The sequence below is a fragment of the Vombatus ursinus genome, unplaced genomic scaffold (assembly GCF_900497805.2).
Source record: "Vombatus ursinus unplaced genomic scaffold, bare-nosed wombat genome assembly UNPS02014861.1, whole genome shotgun sequence".
NCBI classification, from domain to species: domain Eukaryota; kingdom Metazoa; phylum Chordata; class Mammalia; order Diprotodontia; family Vombatidae; genus Vombatus; species Vombatus ursinus.
Window position 1 is genome coordinate 7,291,449 of NW_020954639.1, and position 19,507 is coordinate 7,310,955.

At 38.1% G+C, this 19,507-nt stretch overlaps 1 pseudogene; it reads left to right on the plus strand.

Moving 5' to 3' along the window:
- Nucleotides 1-3,748: 3,748 nt before the first annotated feature.
- The window catches only part of LOC114027492, a 35,124-nt pseudogene continuing 19,365 nt past the window's right edge, over nucleotides 3,749-19,507 (plus strand).

The following is a 19,507-nucleotide window of genomic DNA, read 5'->3' on the forward strand; positions in this document are numbered from 1 at the left end:
TGACAGTCCCAAATTGAGACAAATGTCTTTTCAATATATACCTTTTCATTAATGACTTAAAATACCCTTCTGTTCTGATCAGTTTCATTCCTGAAAATAGTAGTTTGTTCATTTGCCTGAAAATAATAGAAAATACTCTTTGGTGAGAAGAATTGTGCTCCATAATAAGGAAACCCCAAAGCCTAAAAACTGCTATGGTCAGCAAACAATCTACTTATTTGACAAGCATAGACAGATGTCAACCAGGTGCAGCACAAGTTTAGAAACAGCTGATTTGTAAAATCTTATTGATGAGGATGCTGGGAGATTATAAGTAGCATTGCCTCATAAAATAGTGAGAAAGTAGCAGAACTGAGAACATTTAAAGACAAAACTGGAAAAAGGACCACAAAGAGAATAGATATGGAAGAGACTTGCAAAGACTTGTATTACAAACGTCTCATTATCATCAAAATAAATTAATTTAAAAAATGTGTCATTATCAAGGACAGTGGAGGTACCACATCTGAACTCTAACTTCATAGCCCCAAATAAGTTTATAAAAGCAGAAACAGCAATAAAGAACAAAACATAATGTAAATATTCTTCTGGTAATGTTATATGTCAGTAAAACGTGTAAGTTGACTGTCACCCAAAAGGCAATGAAGAAGTACATTGTGGCCATAAGCAGGCTACAATACATTGCAATATAGGAATTACAAAGGATAAGCATTATAAAAGATAGCATATCATCAAATAAATGTATGATAAAAAAGTTGGGCTGTCCAAGTGGTGGGAGTGAGGAAGACCACACACACTTCATTGATATCCCCAAACTGGAACTCAAGAGTAGCCCTCACTGCATCGGGTAGAATCCCTGAGTCTATTTAAGAAGGATATGGAGAAAAATTGCATAGGGTGGGCAGATATAGGTTTGTTGTGATTTGCATTGCTACAGGCAATAATCACCCTACAAGAATTCAGATATTCTGAATTCAGATATTCTAGAGAATAAGGATGTAGATTATGTACCCAATGCTTTTCAAAATAATATCTGAAACAGTGAAAACAGATGGGGAGGTCTACTACTGACACTTCAGAAAAACTGTCCTTTTCTACTCCCCTCCAGTGTTTAGTCTGAAAGAATAAAGCACCTATTTTGTAGGCACAAAATTTTAATTTCCTTGGTTCACAAACTTGTAAGAGACTGATTTAAAAGAATAGAAACTGATAGCCTAATAAATTACTACCAAGCTTACTGGAATATTTGTGTCAGCTGATCAACACATTCTTTACAAGACAGGAATCATTTGAAAAATCAAATTAAGGGATTTTTGATTAAGATGGTGTTTTGCGAAGTCACAGAGGAACCCAGCTCTCCCATATGGACTCCAGCAAAGATTGAATAATGATTTAAGAGTGATCATGAAATCTAAAGAGCACCTCCATACAGCTCAGCACTATACAAAAAGATAATCAGGAACATTTGAACACTGGGAGAGGAGTCATGCTGAAGAAGCCAGAATCAGTTCACACAGATGTAAAACCTGCCAGGAATATTCCAGTAGGACCTGAAGTCCTTAACAATCTGACTAGGGATATACCAGAGGGACCAGAAGCCCAGAAGTCCCTGACTGGTACACTCCGATGAGCTGAAAGCCTGCAGTGCTTTTGACTTGGGGGGTAGTACTCTGAGGGACCTGAATGAATGAGTGAAAAAGAATTTATTATGTACTTACTACATGCCAAGCACTGTGCTAAGTATTGGGGATTCAAATACAAAAAACAAAAACAGTTCCTGCTCTCAGTGAGTTCATGTTCTGTTAGAGGAGACAACACCCATTGGGGAGTGGTATCCAGAGAGTAGTCTTCTGATTTGGTAAGGTTACAGGGACTACAGAATTGGAGCTGTAGCTGGAGTATAGGGGAGTAGATTGACATGCTCCATCTAGAAATAATTGCAGAGTTGATTTCCTCATGGTTTGTGGTTCCAGAATTTGAGAGTTGGAAGGAGGTAGGAGAAGAGGAGGAAGACAGGTTAAGCACACAGTCACCAGGAAATCTCTAAGGAGGATATGTTGGAAGTGGTTTGAGAGGAGGGAGTAAAGTGAAGCATGGCTGGGGTTTTCCAAGAGAGGCAGTGACAAATTATAAGTGAAGGGCCCCAGAATGGAAGTTCTTCAGGGCACGGTCTCTGGAAGGAGAGAGGAGACAAGGCAATTGGTGAGGAGGCTGGGGAGGAAGGCTTTAAACGAAGTAATGGAATGAAAGCGTGGCTGGATCCAGTAACACTCCAGAAAGTCCTGAAATTCCAGTTCTCTCTAGGGACATTCTAGGGGAACCTGAAGCCTGCCAGTCCTCTAAGTGCCGATTTACCAGGGCTAGTGGTAGAAAGTAGCAGAAAGGACTTCAAGTCAGGAAAAGTTTCAAACATGGCCTGACCACTCCACCTAAGAAAGTCAAAGGAGGTAGGGTCTATTCTCAGCAAAGTCCCAGACCTGGAACTCAGGTTGCAAACAACAACAACAACAACAAAAAACTATCGGTTAATAGATACTCAAGAGGTAAGCCAAGGAGAAGAAAGTAACCCCACAAGAACAACTAGTGGAGCCTCATAGAAAATGGCTTAGCTTCAAAGACTACAAGATTACCAGGAAGAAATGAAGTAAGAGATGAAAAGTGAATAAGAGCTCTGTAGGAAAAAATTGGAAAGATAATAAATAGCTTACCACGGAAGGCGGAAAACATTACCTAGGTAGCAGACTCCCTAAAAAATAGATGGAACAAATTGAACTCAATGTTCCATGAGGTAATAAGGAATATTAGAACAAAGCCAAAATAATAAAAGATTTTTAAAAGAAGAAAATGTAGGGTTGTCTTTTATTTGTTTTAGTAATATCTAACTCTTCATGACCCCATTTGGGGTTTTCTTGGCAAAGATACTGTAGTGGTTTGCCATTTCCTATTCTAGTTCATTTTACAGATGAGAAACTGAGGCAAACAGAGTTGCCTAAGGTCACATGGCTATTAAGTACATGAGGCTAGATATGAATTCATGAAGATGAATCTTTCTAATCTCCAAGCCCAGGGCTCTATCCATTGCACCACCTAGCTGCCTGGAAGATAGATTGAGGAGAGATGATTTAGAAATTAACAGGTACCCTGAAAACCATGACCAAGCAAAAAACCTGAATGCTATGTTTCAAGAAATCACAAAAAACAAACAAGCAAAAACTACTCAGATTTATTAAAATTAGAGGCAAGGTAAAAATAAAAAAGAAGCTACCAGTCATCCTGAAAGAAACTTCAAATTGAAAATTCCTAGGTATATCATAGCTAAAATCCAGAGCTTCCATGTAAAAGAAAAAAAAAAACTGCAACAAGAAAGAAAGGGTTCCAATACCAAGGAACCACATTCAGGATCACAGAGACTTATACAGCAATGCCATAAAAGACAAGAAGGCTTTTTAAAAACTTGAAATATAATATTCCAAAAAGTAAAATACAAAAGCTTACAAGCAAGACTTATCCTACAATATCGGTTTATAGGGTACTTAAGGAGGACTAGCACCTCTGGTATGAGGGCTTGCGGAGCCCTTTTCTGGGCTTCTCATCTGCCTTCATTGTCCGCCTTCACCCAGCTCCAGGAAAATGTAGCATGCAAATCCATCTTGGCAGATGGACTAAACCAGTTTGAGAGTTGCCAACAAGCCTCAAACCTGTAATAGGGGATGTCTACCCCAAACATGTGAAGATTTCGCCTAGCACAATGGGCAGGGGAGAACAATTTGTTCGAATAGACACAAAGGCAGCTGAAGCAGGCACTTTGGAGCCCTTAGAGATTGATCAGGCATCGACAACACCAAGATCATCCACTGCATCCTGGGTCATCACCGTTCATCTTGACATTTGTCCTGCCACTGGTCTTTGATGACTCAGGAAGAGAGAGTAAGGCTGATGACATACAAATCATCAATCACCCCATGATGTCATTGATCCTCTTCAAAAACAAAGGATGGACAACAACACCCCACAAGACCGAATATAATCCTAGAGGGAAAAAATGGCATTTAGATGAATAGATAAAGGACATCTAAGTACGATTAAAAAACCAGAGCTGAGCAAAAACTCTGAAAACAAGTACAGGAGTCAAGAAAAACTGAAACAAAACAACACACCCCAGATTCTGTTTTTCTTTCTTAAGCAGTGATCAGGAAGTTACATTGAACTTAAAACCTTTAACCCCTGGACAAATAACATTTGAGAGAGCAGATAAATATAATTCTACCCCAGTATCCCCTCTCTCTGAGGAAAGCAAAGTGGCCTACGGTCCCTGCTTCTTGCTTCCCCTCCTGGCAGGAATTAAAGTCTCTTCTGGTGAAGACTGGGTAAGAATAGGCTAGAGATGTCTATTCTGCCTCCCTTCAAACTACACAATGATACCCCTACGTCCTGGGTAGAGGACAGCTCTTTTTAACACATAGGGCCTCCCTGCACTGTGCATAAAAATTAACTTGGCTATTGATTCTCCAAGTATGAAATCCTTATGGGGATATAACTTTTGGACATCTCTTTTTATTAATAATCATTTGCCACCTGCCTGCTTTCCAGGACATCATCATTGTTTCCAGAATCCTGAAAATTCACATCAACTCTGAAATTTGTACCTCCTCCATACCAGCTACCCTTAGGGTACCTCTCTCACTCTGATTAGAGAGAGTAGAGAGTAGACACCAGACAACTTCTCCCAGATCCTTCATTTAAGTTGGGGCCCCAGGGCAACCATCTAATGTCATCACCTCTATCTTATTTTGCATTACTTTCCTTCACACACTCCATGTTCCAGTCAAATTGAACTATCTCCTGAACTTGACATTCCATCGTCTCCCTATACCACCTCTGTGCATTTATACAAGCCATTATCCTGTGCCAAGAGTGCAGAACCATGTATCAAAATTTTTCTCTTTTTTCAAGGGTCATCTCCTCCATAAAGTCCTCGAATTGTTAATTCTTTCTTTTCTCAAATTACCTTGCATTCTGTTCTTTGAGTGAGATAGCATGGTCAAGTGATTAGAGAACTGGCCTCTGAGTCAGCAGTACCTTGGTTCAGGCCTCCATCTCTGATGCATTCTTGTTATGTAATTCTGAGCAAGTCATTGAACCTCTCAATATCCCAGGCAACTGTCTATGACTAAGTTATAGAGTCACTGCTGATCTCAGTTGGTAGAGGAAATTTCTCACCAGCAGCTCCTTACAATGAAGAAATCACAGGTTTTATAAAAACAAACAAAATCCTTTCCAGTATATATTGTGTGCCCCCCCACTCTCCCTGCAGAATGAAAGCAACTTGAGGACAGAGACTTTCGCTTTGTTTTTTTTTTGATCTCCAATACCTAGTCCAATAACTTGCACATAATAGGTGCTTAATAAGTATTTAATGAAGCATTGCATTGAAATATTCCTTAGCAAACTATAATAAACAGCTGAAGGAAAACAAGGAAGAAAAAGACTTTAAGGAGGTAGGAGGATTTATAGCAGGGCAGGAAATTCAAAATGAGTTAGTAAGGTAACATGGCTGCCAGAAAAGCTAATGTGATCAGGGGTTGTATCAAGAGAGGCAGAGCTTCCAGGAATGAGGAGGTGATAGTCACTTTACACTCTGCCCTGGAGAGATCACATCTGGAGCTCTATTCTCAGTTGTAGCTTCTACTGTCTAAAGAGGACATTGAAAAAACTGGGGAATGCCCGTAGAAAGGCAATCAGGATGGCAAAGGGCCTTGAGTCCATGTCACCAAAACACTGATTGAAGAAACTAGGGATATTTAGCTTAGAGAAAAGAAGACTCAGAGGTGATAGGAAAGCCATCTTTAAGTATTTGAAAAGTTCTCATGTGGAAGAGGGATTCTAGGGTAGAACCAAGTGAACAGAATGAATAGAAGTTACAAAGAAGCAAAGTGAGGCTCGGGAAAAAACTTTCTAAAAATTAGAGCTGTCCAAAAGTGGGAAGTAATGGGTTTCCTCATTTCAGGTTTAAGGAAGAGACCAGATAACTTATGGTAGTAGAGATTCCTTTTGGACATAGCTTAATGTAGATGGCTGCTGAGGTACTTTCCAACTCCAAAATTCTGTCATTTTGTGTTCAAAGTTTTGAAGTTAAATGACAGAAGAGGATCAGTCAAGGTGTCTCTGAGCAATTGGGGTCACAAAATAGATGGGAGGTTCTTCTTGCAAAGATTTGGTCTGGACCTTCTGAGATGAAATCATGCTGTGCAGAATGATGAAGGGGATATATAGAGCAAGTTCAGGAGATAGTAGATAATATATTTTTATTGATTCCAAAAAGAAGAGTGGTGATAGTCCAAAGGATGTGAATAAGCAGTTTTCAGAGGAAGAAAGCAAAGTTATCAATAATTATATGAAAGAAATGCTCTAAATCATTTCTAATTAGAGAAATGCTTATTTAAGCAACTCTGATGTAGCACCTCACACTCACCAGATTGTCTAAAAGAGCAAAAAAAAAAAAAAGGAAAATAACAAATGCTGGAAGGAATGTAGGAAAATAGGTACACTAATGCACTGTTGGTGGAGCTGTGAATTAGTCTAACCATTCTGGAAAGCAATTTGGAATTGTGACCCCAAAGCTTTTAAATTGTACATACCTTTTTACCCAGTGATAGTGTTACTAGGTCTATATTCCAAAGAAATCAAAGAAAGAGGAAAAAGATCTGTATTACAAAAATATTTATAGGAACTCTTTTTGTAGTGGCAAAGAATTGGAAACTGAGAAGATACCTACCGTTTGAGAAATGGCTGAGCAAGTTATGGTTTATGAATATGATGGAACATTTGTGCTGTAAGAAATGAAGGGGATGGTTTCAGAAAGGCCAGGGAATAATTTGTATGAACTAATGCAAAGTCAAGGGAATGGAACCAGGAGAACAATTTATATTGTAACAGCAACATTGTAGAGACTTTGAAAGACTTAGTAACTCTGGTTAATACAATGACTATTACAGTTCCAAGGACTCATGATGAAGCATGCTATCTACCTCCAGATAGAGAACTAATGGACTTAGAGTACAGTTTGAAGTACATATTTTTTCTTCTCTCTCTCTTTTTTTTTTTTGAGGGGTTGGAGGTGGAGGTGGAGAACATGGCTAATGCAGAAATCCGTTTTGCATGACTATACATCTTTCAATTAATCAATCAATAAATAAACATTTATGGAGTACCTTCAAGGTGCCAAGCACTGTTAAGGGCTGGGGATACAAAAAGAGGTAAAAGACAATCCCTATCCTCAAGGAACTTACAACATGTAAACAAATTTATACAAAGCAAGCTATATATGGAATAAATAACAAATAATTAAATGAGGAAAGACACTGAAAGCAAGGCTTCCTGTAGAAGGTGTTATTTGGAGGGAGAGAAAATGCCCAGAGCCAAGAGTCTGAATGAAATGTGCTATGCACAGAATAGCCAGGAGGCCAGTGTCACTGAGCCAGTGTCACTGGATTGAAGAGTATAAGTCAAGGAGTATAAGGGGTAAAGAGATTAGAAAGGTAGGAAGGGGCTAGGTTATGAAGGACTTTGAATGTCAAACAGAACATTTTCTATTTGGTTCTAGAGGAAGCCACTAGAGTTTATTGATAAGGGGGTGACATGCTTGAACCTGTGCTTTCAGAAAACCACTGTAGTGGCTGAACAGAGTATGGATTGGAGTGGAAAGAGACTTGAGGCAAGCAGGCCCCACCAATAGGTTATTACAATAATCCAGGTAGGAGGTGATAAGGGTCTGTACTATAGTGGTGGCAATGTCAGAGGAGAGAAGAGGCATATATGAGAGGTGTTGCTAAGGTGAAATCAGCAGGTTTGGGCAACAGATTGAATTGGGGGGAGGGTGAGAGATAGTGCATGACACCTAGGTTTTGAACCTGGAATACTGGTAGGTTGGTAGTACCTTTGACAGCAACAGGGAAGTTTGGAATGAGGGAAGAAGAAGGCAGGGGGTGGGGAGATGGAGTTTCATTTTGGAGATATTAAGCTTAATGTATATCCAGTTTGAGATGTATGAAAGGCAGTTGGAGATTCAAGATTGGAGATCAGAGAGTGTGGTAGCAGGATAGGGAAATTTAAGAATTATTAGCTTAGGGATCATAATTATATCCATAAGGGCTAATGAGATCACCAAGTGAAGTAGTATAGAGGGAGAAGAGAAGAGGGCCTAGAATTGAACCTGAGGTATATATTTGTAATAGGTTTTGTTTTTCTTGCATTCTTAATGGGTGGTTGAGGGGGAGGGAGAAGGGAGAGAATTTGGATCTGAAAATAAAATAAAATTGAATTTTAAAAAAGGAAGAATGATTATGGCTGTAGGCAATTATCTGCTGTGAAGCAAGGAAATGTATGCACTTTCTGGGGTGTTTATGCAAGATGTAATAAAAAGTCTCCTGCAACTTGTCAAACCTGACCTGCTCAGGAAATGTAAAGATGTAGGTGGTAATAAGAATAGAAAAGTAATAAGAATTTATTACTGCTGCTAATTGAGGGGAGGCTCTTTGAGAGAAAAAGTAGCATATGAGAAAGGAACAACTAGCTAAGAAACGGGTTTTGGAGACCAGGATTTGGCTTTCTGGACCATGGCATCAGAGACAGGAATGATGGGCTCTTGTCTAGGGAAAGAGTATATCTAATGAAGATCAAGAATATTTTGGGAGGAGAGTGAGCAAGACAGTAAAAACAACTTGAAACCATGCACCCCAAGAATCAGTTGAAGGGATTGGGGAAAGCTTCCTGTAGAAGGTGGAATTTGGAGGGAGAGCATTCCAGGCATGGGGGACAGCCAGAAAAAATTTTTGTTGTTGTTCAGTCATTTCAGTTGTGTCCAACTCTTTGTGAGCCCATCTGGGGCTTTCTTGACAAAGACATTCAAGTTGTTTGCTATTTCCTTCTCCAGCTCATTTTACAGATGAGGAAACTGAGGCAAACAGGGTTAAGAGACTTGCACAGCAAGTAAGTGTTTGAGGCCAGATTTGAACTCAGAAAGATGAGTCTTCCTGACTCTAGGACTTTATCCACTATGCCATCTAGCTGCCCAGCCAGAGAAAAAGTCTGTGGAAAGAAAAATGTATATATTACATGATAATTGTCTTAAAATATTGGAAGGACTGTAACACGGAAATGGATTAAACTTATTTTGTTTGGCCCCAGAGGGCAAAAATGAGACTAATGAATAGAATATAGATTTCAACTCAAGATAAGCACTGAGGATACAAAGAAAGACAAAAAAGTCCAGGAACTCACAGTCTAATGGAAGACAATATGTAAAAAGAAAAGTGGGGGGCAGGGCTGACACTTAGTCTTAAAGATTTGCTCAGGATATTAGGAAGTTAAATGACTTGCCCAGGGTCACACAACACTGTTTATCAGAGAGAGGGACTTGAACGCAGGTGTTTCTGACTCAGAAGCCAGTTCTCTAACCTCTCAACCATACCACCTCTCACACAAAGAATATAGGGCAAGGTAATTTGAGGAAGAAGAAAACAGTAACAATTGAAAGAATCAGAGAAGACTTAATGAAGGAAGTGGTAACTGAGATGACCCTTGAAGGAAGAGAAAAGGTTTGATAAGGAGATAGGAGAAGGCTGTGTATTCCTGATACAACAGATAGCTTGTATAAATTTTCAGAGATGGTATAGGGAGATAGAATACCAAATTTAGGAGATAATTCAGTTTGACTGTTCCATGGAGTGTGTAAAGGGAAGTCATGTGAAATAAGACCGGAGTGATGAGAGACCCTAAATGCCAGGTTGAGGAATTTGCATTTCATCTTAGAAACAAGAGGGAGTGGGAAAAGGACCCACATGTATAAAAACATTTATAGCAACTCTTTTTGTGGTGGCAAAGAACTGGAAATTGAGAGGATGCCAATCAATTGGGAATGGCTGAACAAGTTGTGGTATATGAATGTAATGGAATAATATTGTGCTATAAGAAATGATGAGCAGGAGAACTTCAGAAAACCCTAGAACGACTTATATGTTCTGATGCTGCATGAAGCGAGCAGAACCAAGAGAATGTTGTACACAATAACAGCCACGTTGTGCGATGACTAATATTGATAGACTTAACCCTTCTCAGCAATACAAGGATCTAAGACAGCTCCAAAGGTCTCATGATGGAAAATGCTATCCACAAAGAAGAAAGAATTATGGAGTTTGAATGCAGATCGAAGCATGCTATTTGCTATTTTTTTTCCTTCTATTGTGTTTTGTTTCCTCTTTCTGGTGGTTCCTCCTATTGGTTCTAATTTTTACTTACAACATGACAAATGTGAAAATACGTTTAATAGGAATGTATATGTATAGCCTCTATCAGAATGTGTGCCATCTTAGGGAGGGAGGTGGGGAGGGAAGGGGAGAAAAATTTAAAACTCAAAAGCATATGGAAATGATTGTTGATAATTCAAAATAAATTAATTAAAAAAAAAAAAACAAGAGGGAGCCACTGAAGACCATTGAGCAGGAGAATGACATGATCAAAAATGTAGACATTTTTTGTCATTATTTTGCAGAGAGGTAGATGGATTGGCAGAGAGAGACTGGAGGAAGATCAATTAGGAAGCTATTATGATAGTACAAGAGAAACGTAATGAGAGCTTAAATTAGATTGGTGGCCATGTGAGTAGCAAGAAGTGAACAGTTGCAAGAGAGACTGTGGTGATATCTCTGCAATTTGGCAACTAGTTGTTTATGGATGGTGAAGGTGAAAAAAGTCTGGGTAGACTCCAAGGTTCTGGACCTGGGTGATAGGAAATATGGGGTGCCATCAACAGAAATAGGGAAGTCTGCAGGAGGGACAGACTTGGGGTGAGAGATGAGTTCCATTTTGTAAATTCTTTAGGATGTTAGTAATCCTCAGGTAGCTGTAATGTGATCGGTCTTCCAGGTCTCTCACTTTGAGATAATGAAATTTTTTTGTTTGGATAATGAAATGATATTTTTATTTTATATTTCTGCCTGCTCTGCGTAGTGTATGATTCTGTTTTCTGCTACAGAAAGTTATTATAATAGCTTCCTGTTCTTTGCCACCTCTGGATTTTTTTGAGTTTAGAAAAAAATTGTTTCTCACATTAGTAACTTTATTATTTCCACTTATTCTTTTTTCTCCCAAATTTTTTAATTCTCACTTGTTTTTATCCTGTGATGTGCAATTTCTAAAGATATTATATTTGGTTTGTGATTTTCTTCTCTTAATATGCCTGTTGCTATAAACAAATCAAGTTTACCGAAAGCTTGGTTAGAGAATAAGTAAGCCAAACTATCCAGAGGGTAGTTAAAGATAAAATTAGAAGGAGAATAGAAAAAGATATGTTGATATTTACATGATAATAGAGTGTTTTCTCTATCATTGACAGTGGAGTCACTACATTTGGGTTATAATTAGTACCACGGTCCCTGATGTGCTCCATGAAGAAGTCAAAATAACACTAAAAGAAACAAAAATGGGGAGTTCAGCTGGACTTGACCAAGCATACAGAGCATTTTTTGAGGAATCAAGTCTCAAGACATTTCAAAGAGGATAGAATACCAAACACTTAGAAAAAATAATGAACCTTTTTATTAATGGAAAAAAGCAACCAAGCAAACATTAATCACTATCAACTCATATATCTGTTTTCTCATCTCTAAAATGTCTTTTTATACACATCAAGGTCATCTTTGATCCAAGTATGAGAAAAGAATAGACAGGGTTTTATAAACAATGTTATGCAGCAGAGCACATGTTTACAGTCACGCAAAGGATGGTAAAAGATGAATGGATGGGATGGGATATATAGTATACTATTGGAGAAAATACATAAATTTGTGTGATCTATCAAAGTAAGAGTTTCTTAAGATTGCCGAGTATTGTTTAATTTACTTGAATGTGTAATTTATCCACCTAAAGATGTTTCTTTTCCCAACTCTTGCTCATAGGACTTAAGTTGACTGAGTTGTGCTGTGGTATTTTGAACTGTATTAGCACTCTTATTATTTGCTTATTTTAAATTTTAGTTTTTATTTTCACATGTAGTTTTTAAGCCATTTGTCTTATCTTGGATGTTCCTATTTGTTGTTTGTGTGATATGTGGGAGAAATCCTAATAATTAGATCTATTCAAAAGTAGAATGAATTACTTATGGGGGTAGTGAATTCCCCCTCACAGGGTCTTAAAGTAGAGGTTGGATGGTTACTTGTCAAGCATATTGGAGTGAGGGGTTCTTTCTTAGGAATGAGTTACAGTCAATGGCTACTTCCAGATTGGCGACTCCACAATTCTGTGATTTTCTTAATTAGAAAGGTGAGTTTATCTGCTCAGATAGTGCAAAAGGAGCAGTATGATGGGAGGAGGTTGGTGATAGGTTTAGGAGAGTATGATAGCCAATCAGGAAAAAAAATAAAATAATTGCTCTGTAGCTGTGAAAATCCTGTTGAAGTTAGATGATGGGGACTTATAATAGGCCCATACAGCAAAGTTGTGTGTGACTTCTTCAACAGCTTCCCTCTATGATTAAAGAGGGTTGAAAATTTTCCTGATAAGCTAGAGTAGATAGGCATTTCTCCAGAATTTTTACATGATTCTCTACCAAAGATACTAATTTACACTTAGTGGATACATAGTTGTTCATTATTTGTGGCAAAAATATAAATAGTGCAATTTTATATATAAATGGATTTCTTCACTCTGTAACTGCTGGAAATCACAGAAAACACAGAAATATGTCAGTATTCTTAGCTATTTCTGTCAGAAAATGCCTGTTTACCCTGCCTGTTGATGGTGCCTGGTAGTAGACCAGTTTTCATTTACTTTTTGTATGAACAATCAGTAATTGAGAGATTCTTGCCAATGCTGTAATTGCTTAAATGCGATAGTATGCTCAATTAACAGAAAAGCCCTACTGGGAAAGTGTGAAGTTCATTCACCTCCTCCCAAGGTCCTTTTTCTTCTTTTCCTATTCCTTCTGCCAAACATTTGTTTTTGTTTATGAAAAGAAAATGTATTTAAAATACCATACAATTGACAGTTAATCATGATGTTAAGTTCTTGGGTCAGCCGTTAAAAAAAATATTTAATTCATCATATACATGAAGTATAGTATGTATTGCCAGAGCTAGCTCAGTGTTTGGGACGCTCTGAAGGAAAGTGTGAGAGAGAAGAGGTATTATACTGAGTACCAAACTGAAAGTCTACAGAGCAGTTGTACTGACCATTGTACTGTTGCATGCCTGGACAGTGTACCAGTGCCATGCCAGGAAACTGAATCACTTCCATTTGAATTGTCTTAGGAAGATTCTGAAGATCACCTGACAGGATAAGATACCAGATACTGAGGCTCTTTCTCAAACTAAACTGCCAAGCATTCAAACTCTACTGCATAAAGCACAACTCTGATGGGCTGTCCACATTGTTCAAATGTCAAATTGTGATTGCCAAAAAAGATTATTTTATGGAGAACTCACACAGTGCAAGCACTCGTGTGGTGGTCAGAAGAAGCAATACAAGGACACTCTCAAGGTCTCTCTTAAGAACTTTGGGATTGATTGTGTGACATGGGAGACACTGGCATAGGACCATTCAGCATAGTATGCCCTCATCAGAGAAGGTGCTGTGCAATACGAGCAAAGCAGAGTTGAAGTAGTTCAAAAGAAATGCAAGATGCACAAATTTAGAGAATACACACCAGATATTCACATGGACTATTTGTGCCCGACCTGTGGAAGGACATTCTGAGCTCATATTGGTCTGATCAGCCACAGTCAGACACACTGTAACTTGACTCTAGCATAGTGATGTCATTTTGGTCCTCTTCGAGAGTGAAGGACAACAACCAAAACAATCCATAGGAAAATGGATTCCACGTTCTTTAGGACTTTTGGAATAAATGTCCTCCTATAGCAGCATTAACAATCAAGATTGGGATTCTGGGGGCAAGGTGGAGGGCTTCTGCCCTACCCTGAATAATTCAATCAAAAAAGTTCCACATAAGTTAGATAGTGAACATATTCTTTTATCAATTTGAGAGGAGTGCAGTGCTTGCTTGAGTGGCTAGGTGGCACAGTGGATAAAGTACTGGGCCTAGAAGCAGGAACACATCTTCCTGAGTTCATATCTGGCCTCAGACATTACGTGACCTTGGGCAAGTCATTTAACTCTGTTTGCCTCAGTTTCCTCATCTGTAAAATGCCCTGGAGAAGGAAATGGCAATCTACTTGAATATCTTTGCCAAGAACACCCCAAATGGGGTTATGAAGAGTCAGACAACTGAAAAACAGCTCAACAGCAATAGTTGCTTAGGTCATTAGAGAGAAATAGAAGGCTCCCCACAAAGAACTATTTTGTGGCTGGATAAAAGAATAACATATAGCTCTGGACCTGTGTATAACACAGTGAGCTATTTGAGAATTGTACAGCCCAGCAGCAGAGCAGTCAAGATTCAGAAGCATTCAAGTATAAGACCATCTTTTGGAACAGATCGCTGGGTCTATACCAGAGGGCAGTGAGGAGGGAGAGGAAAGTAAGTCCAAGGGAATGTTACACTCCTCCCCTCCCTCACTGACCCAGTAACAACCTTGTGAAGTCTGAAACTCTGGAAGAGCTGGAGTTCCTGCAGGGCTTGGGAGCAATGTTCTCTAAAACTGTAAAGCCGGTAACAGTGTCCTCTGGCCAGCAGCAATAGCTGACATTAACTTCAGTATGGGGAGGTGAGAGACACACTGAGGACAAATCAGATACACCAAGAAAAGGCGGTTTCAGGGATCTATGAGGGCAACAACCCTTTGGGACCAGCAGAGAGCTATATCTAAGGGGAACAGAATAAGGACTCCACAATAACAGCACCCTTCTCTCAGGGTTGTCATGAATGAAACGTTTGTAAAAAGCACTTAGCACAGTGCTTGACACACAGCAAGTGCTATGTAAATGCTTACTGCCTTCTCCTCCCTCCTGTTCCACAAAGGAAGAGAAAGACTTCCAACATCCAAGAGCTATGATCTTATTATTTGGTTAAATGGCACTCTCACAGTCTGAGACACTCTCCCCAAAGACCTTTGTGTGCAAGGTGAGAGTCTGCCCCTGGTTTGGGAGAATGTTTTTGAAGCAACTATTTTTGCTATATATGCTCAACAAATACTCTTTTTTAAAAAGCTAATCATGTCTGACTTCTAATCAATAGGAAACACAAAGATGGGAGATCATAAGTACGGTATTAAAAACCTCAGTCTTTTAAGGTTGGCCCTATTACCCTTAAGGGAAAAATAATCAGTTGCGCTCTGGGAATATGGACTGTTAAAATAAGTAGGAATTGGGAAGTAGCTGAAGGTATCTTGACAAGCTCCTTTGATCTTTAAGAATAAACCAAAATACAATTTCCTTTTCATCTGAATCTTATCCTGGTCTCTTCTAAGAAGGCCTTGGATGGTCCCTTCTAAGAGGACTCTTGGTTAACTCTTCATTATTCTTTCCTTCTGATCACAAGGGACTACAAATAGCTCCTTAACAAGCAATAAGTGTTCGTGATATACTGTTTTGTAGAACCTTAATTCTTCTCGGGTTATTTTGTAGACTGTTGGATGATCTAGTTTTTTAACAACTTGGTATTGGGTGACACTCTGCCAGTCTCCTATTCTGTGTTTTCCCTAGATGTCAAGATTTCTTGGCAGAACTCTGAGTTCCAGATAGCAAATTCAAGCATTGTTCTGTTGCTTATGAACTCTTCTGAGCATTGAGGGATGGGGAACCTGTGGTCTCCAGGTCACATGTGGCCCTCTAGGTCCTCAAGTGTAGCTCTTTGACTGCATCCAAACTTCACAGAACAAATCCCCTTAATAAAAGGATTTTTCCTGTGAAACTTGGACTCAGTCAAAAGGCCATACCCAAGGACCTAGAAGGCCACATGTGGCCTTGAGGCCACAGGTTCCCCAACCCTGGCTTTGACAATAGTTAGGTAATGGTCTTCCTTCAAATCATCTCTCAGTCCAAAGCCATATTAGTTTTGAGTCTTCACGTCTTCCCTGTCTTCCAACATTCCAGAGAACATATCAATAGGCATACATTGTTCACTTCCAAGCATCACAGGTATGGGGTAAAGTATGTGGCATCCCTCTTGGTAGCATTATGTGCTTGCAGTATGAGTGCTACATGTGGTCATCATTGAGTCATCTGTTTAGGGCCTCAAGGTCAGTGTAAGTATTCAATGGTGAGAGATTAAAATATTCTGGCTTCAAGTTTCCCTGATGATGATAAGGTGTAGTTTACTTCCTGATCTCTGCCAAAGCCAACACCTCGTTGGGAAGTATTGGCAATTTAAGTATGTATCTTCTTAATTTAATGCCCAAATACTTGATATATTTTATCACTATTGAAAATGATAATGTTCTTTGTGCCAGGTTCTCTTGAGTTTTTTAAGTAATATTCTTGGTAGGGAAGGAGAAGGGGAATATACATACATACATATGTATTTGTGTGTATGTGTATATAGTGTATGTGTATACATATACATACAGAAAGTCACTTCTCAACTTTTGCCAGGGTAACATTCCTAGAAAATGGTATGACTATGAATGTTGATACATTGAACCTATGGGAAATAGGTGGTTAGGTTCCCATGACCACCAAAAGCTGTAATCTTTCACTAGAGAGTTCTGAAAATACACTTTTCTACATATAATTCTTTATAACAAAATATTAATTCTGATAATATGCACTTTTCCTAACAGAGTAACCATGAAATAACCCATAAAATGCAGTAAAAATAAAATTGGTAACAGGCAAAACATTTTTTCCTCTGTATTAATTCCCTCGAATTCTATGACCTTTTGTGCTAACACCTCAATTGAAAAACAAAACAATATCAAAAAAACATTATTTCAGACAATATTCACTTTTCATGTGAGGGAATTAATTCTTGATCCTGTATTCTGTATTTGATTTTGCTCTGTAACCATATTTGATGTTCTACACAACAAGCCTAGTCTTCTCTGTCTCCGAGAGAAGAAGCGTATGTGTGCCAAAGTTCAGAGATAGATGCTAGGGTCAAGCTTCCTCAAAATGACTGCAAGTTAAAGAAAAACTCAGATCTCAATACTCTCAAAAAACACTATCTTAGCATTTCCTGCAAGGTTTGTGGGGTATCCTTGAGAGTCTAGGACTACCTGACCTTGTCCCAGCTTTCACATTTAAGGTGGTCTTATCTAATTTCCCAGTTGCCAGGAAGGTAGCCTTAATCAGTAACCTCAGGATGTAGCTAGGACTCAAAATTCACAAAAGCATTTCTTAGAGATAAAGAGAGGTGGCTGTCATCCCAACTTGGGGCTATACCCACTTTCTTTGATGTAACCAATCATAATCTCTCACCTCTGCAATGCTGGCCAATTACATGATTTTTGTTTTTTGTTCTTTGTTCTATGCTTACAAAAATGTATTGCTCCCTCAGTTTGGATCTTTTGGACAGAGGCAGGGCCATTTGACCTATCCTTTATTATGAGGCTGTATGTCCCTATTAATAAATGAGATCTTGCTTGAAGAATTGCTGCCATTTACCCTTTTGTTAATTCATTCAAAACATATAACACATGAGATCTATAGTACCATAAATACTGTACAGCAAATAAAATTCTTAAAACTAAAACATTTTTTTTAACCAGAATCTTACCTTCCACTGTGTCATATGGCTGACTGTTTGAGAATGTTGTACTATCTACTGTACTTCTGTAAACCTTTCTACCTTGACTTCCCTCTAAAAACCAAGGGAGAGGGTCCTGAGACTTTAGTCGCTGCTGTCAGAAGATGCCTAAACTGGTGAGTCTTCAATTCATTAGTACCAAACTCCCAGCCAACAGCTGCAGATATCCTGGTGTGAAGTTTATTTTCTCACTAAGCTGCATCACTGACTTTGCACACTTGGGCTTATAGCTGAAGGGACTTGCACTGTGCTTTGGGGGCATAATTGTAACACAAAACTTGAGTTTTAAAAGCAATCAGTGAAAATATGCAATGCACGCATGGGGAGCTTTTTACAATGGTAAGGTAAACAAGACCAGTGAAGCACCTGGTAGGATGCCAGCACGTCACAAACTTGGACCCATTGTGCCTCTCATTTTTTTCTCTGCTGCAAATGGTTATCAGTGTAATTGGTTGCCAACACAAAAGTGAAAATGACGTTACTAATAAAATCATATGAATGCTTGAAGTCCCAAAAATAAAACATATGAATGTTGTAGATTGACTGCATATATATTGAGGGAAAAGGAAATATGTAGGTATTTTTATACCTCCCTTCCCATTGCCATAGAGTTATGTGTAATTATCTGTGATATTTTTCTTGATTTATTTTACCTTTATTTTAATCATCCTTTCCTAATTTCTAATTTTGGTAACTTGGGCTAATTCTTTTTTTTTTAACTTGAAGACAATAAGAAAAGAAAAGAAAACATATTATAAATTTAAATACTAAAACTTTAATACAAAATAAGAAAAGCATTGCCATGTGCACAGCAGAACATAGAAGAGGATTCAAAATATACAGCAATAAATTTCCATTTCACAAAAGCCTACATAATCAATAGTACACATCATATTCATAACTATTCATCTTTTCTTTGTTTTCTTGTGAGTTTTCTTTTGTTCTTTGTTGTACACTATTTACTTTGTTCTTTTTTCCCCCTTTCTCCTCCCTTCCCTTAAGAAGGCTACAATTAAATATGAATATATATATATACACACATATACATATACACACATATATCTACATATACACACAAATATATATACATACATATAGACATACCTATATACACTGACATACTCATACGTACACTTAGATATCTGTAATCATACTCATATATAGACACATACATTCATAGGCATCTATGTGAAACTGTACTATAGTTGTTTGTCCTCTGTTTCTCTGAGGGTGAATAACATTATCCTTCATAAGTTCCAATGTTTTAATATTTTTCTAAGTCCAACAACTCATCATTTTCTATACCATAGCAATATCCCAACCTTATACTGTCTAGTTATTTTAAGTGTCTGAAACAGTATTAATGAATATGGCTAACATAGAGTGTAGTTTCCCTATTTTTCTCTTTTGGGGCTAATTCTTTAAAAAAAAAGATTTGCAGAGCAAGGAACAGTTTATCTGTCAGATTTGTGGAAAATGGAAGAATTTATGACCAAATAAGAGATAGAGAACATTATGAAATGCAAAATGGATCATTTTGATTACATTAAATTGAAAAGTTTTTGCACAAACAAAGCCAAAGCAATCAAGATTAGGAGGGAAGCAGAAAACTGAGAAAGAATTTTTACCACCAGTGTCTCTGATAAAGGCCTCATTTCTAAAATGCATAGTAAACTGAGTCAAATTTATAAGAATACAAGTCATTCCCCAGTTGATAAATGGTCAAAGGATATGAACAGCCAGTTTTTAGATGAAGAAATTAAAGCTATCTATAGTCACATAAAAAAGGCTCTGAATCACTATTGATTA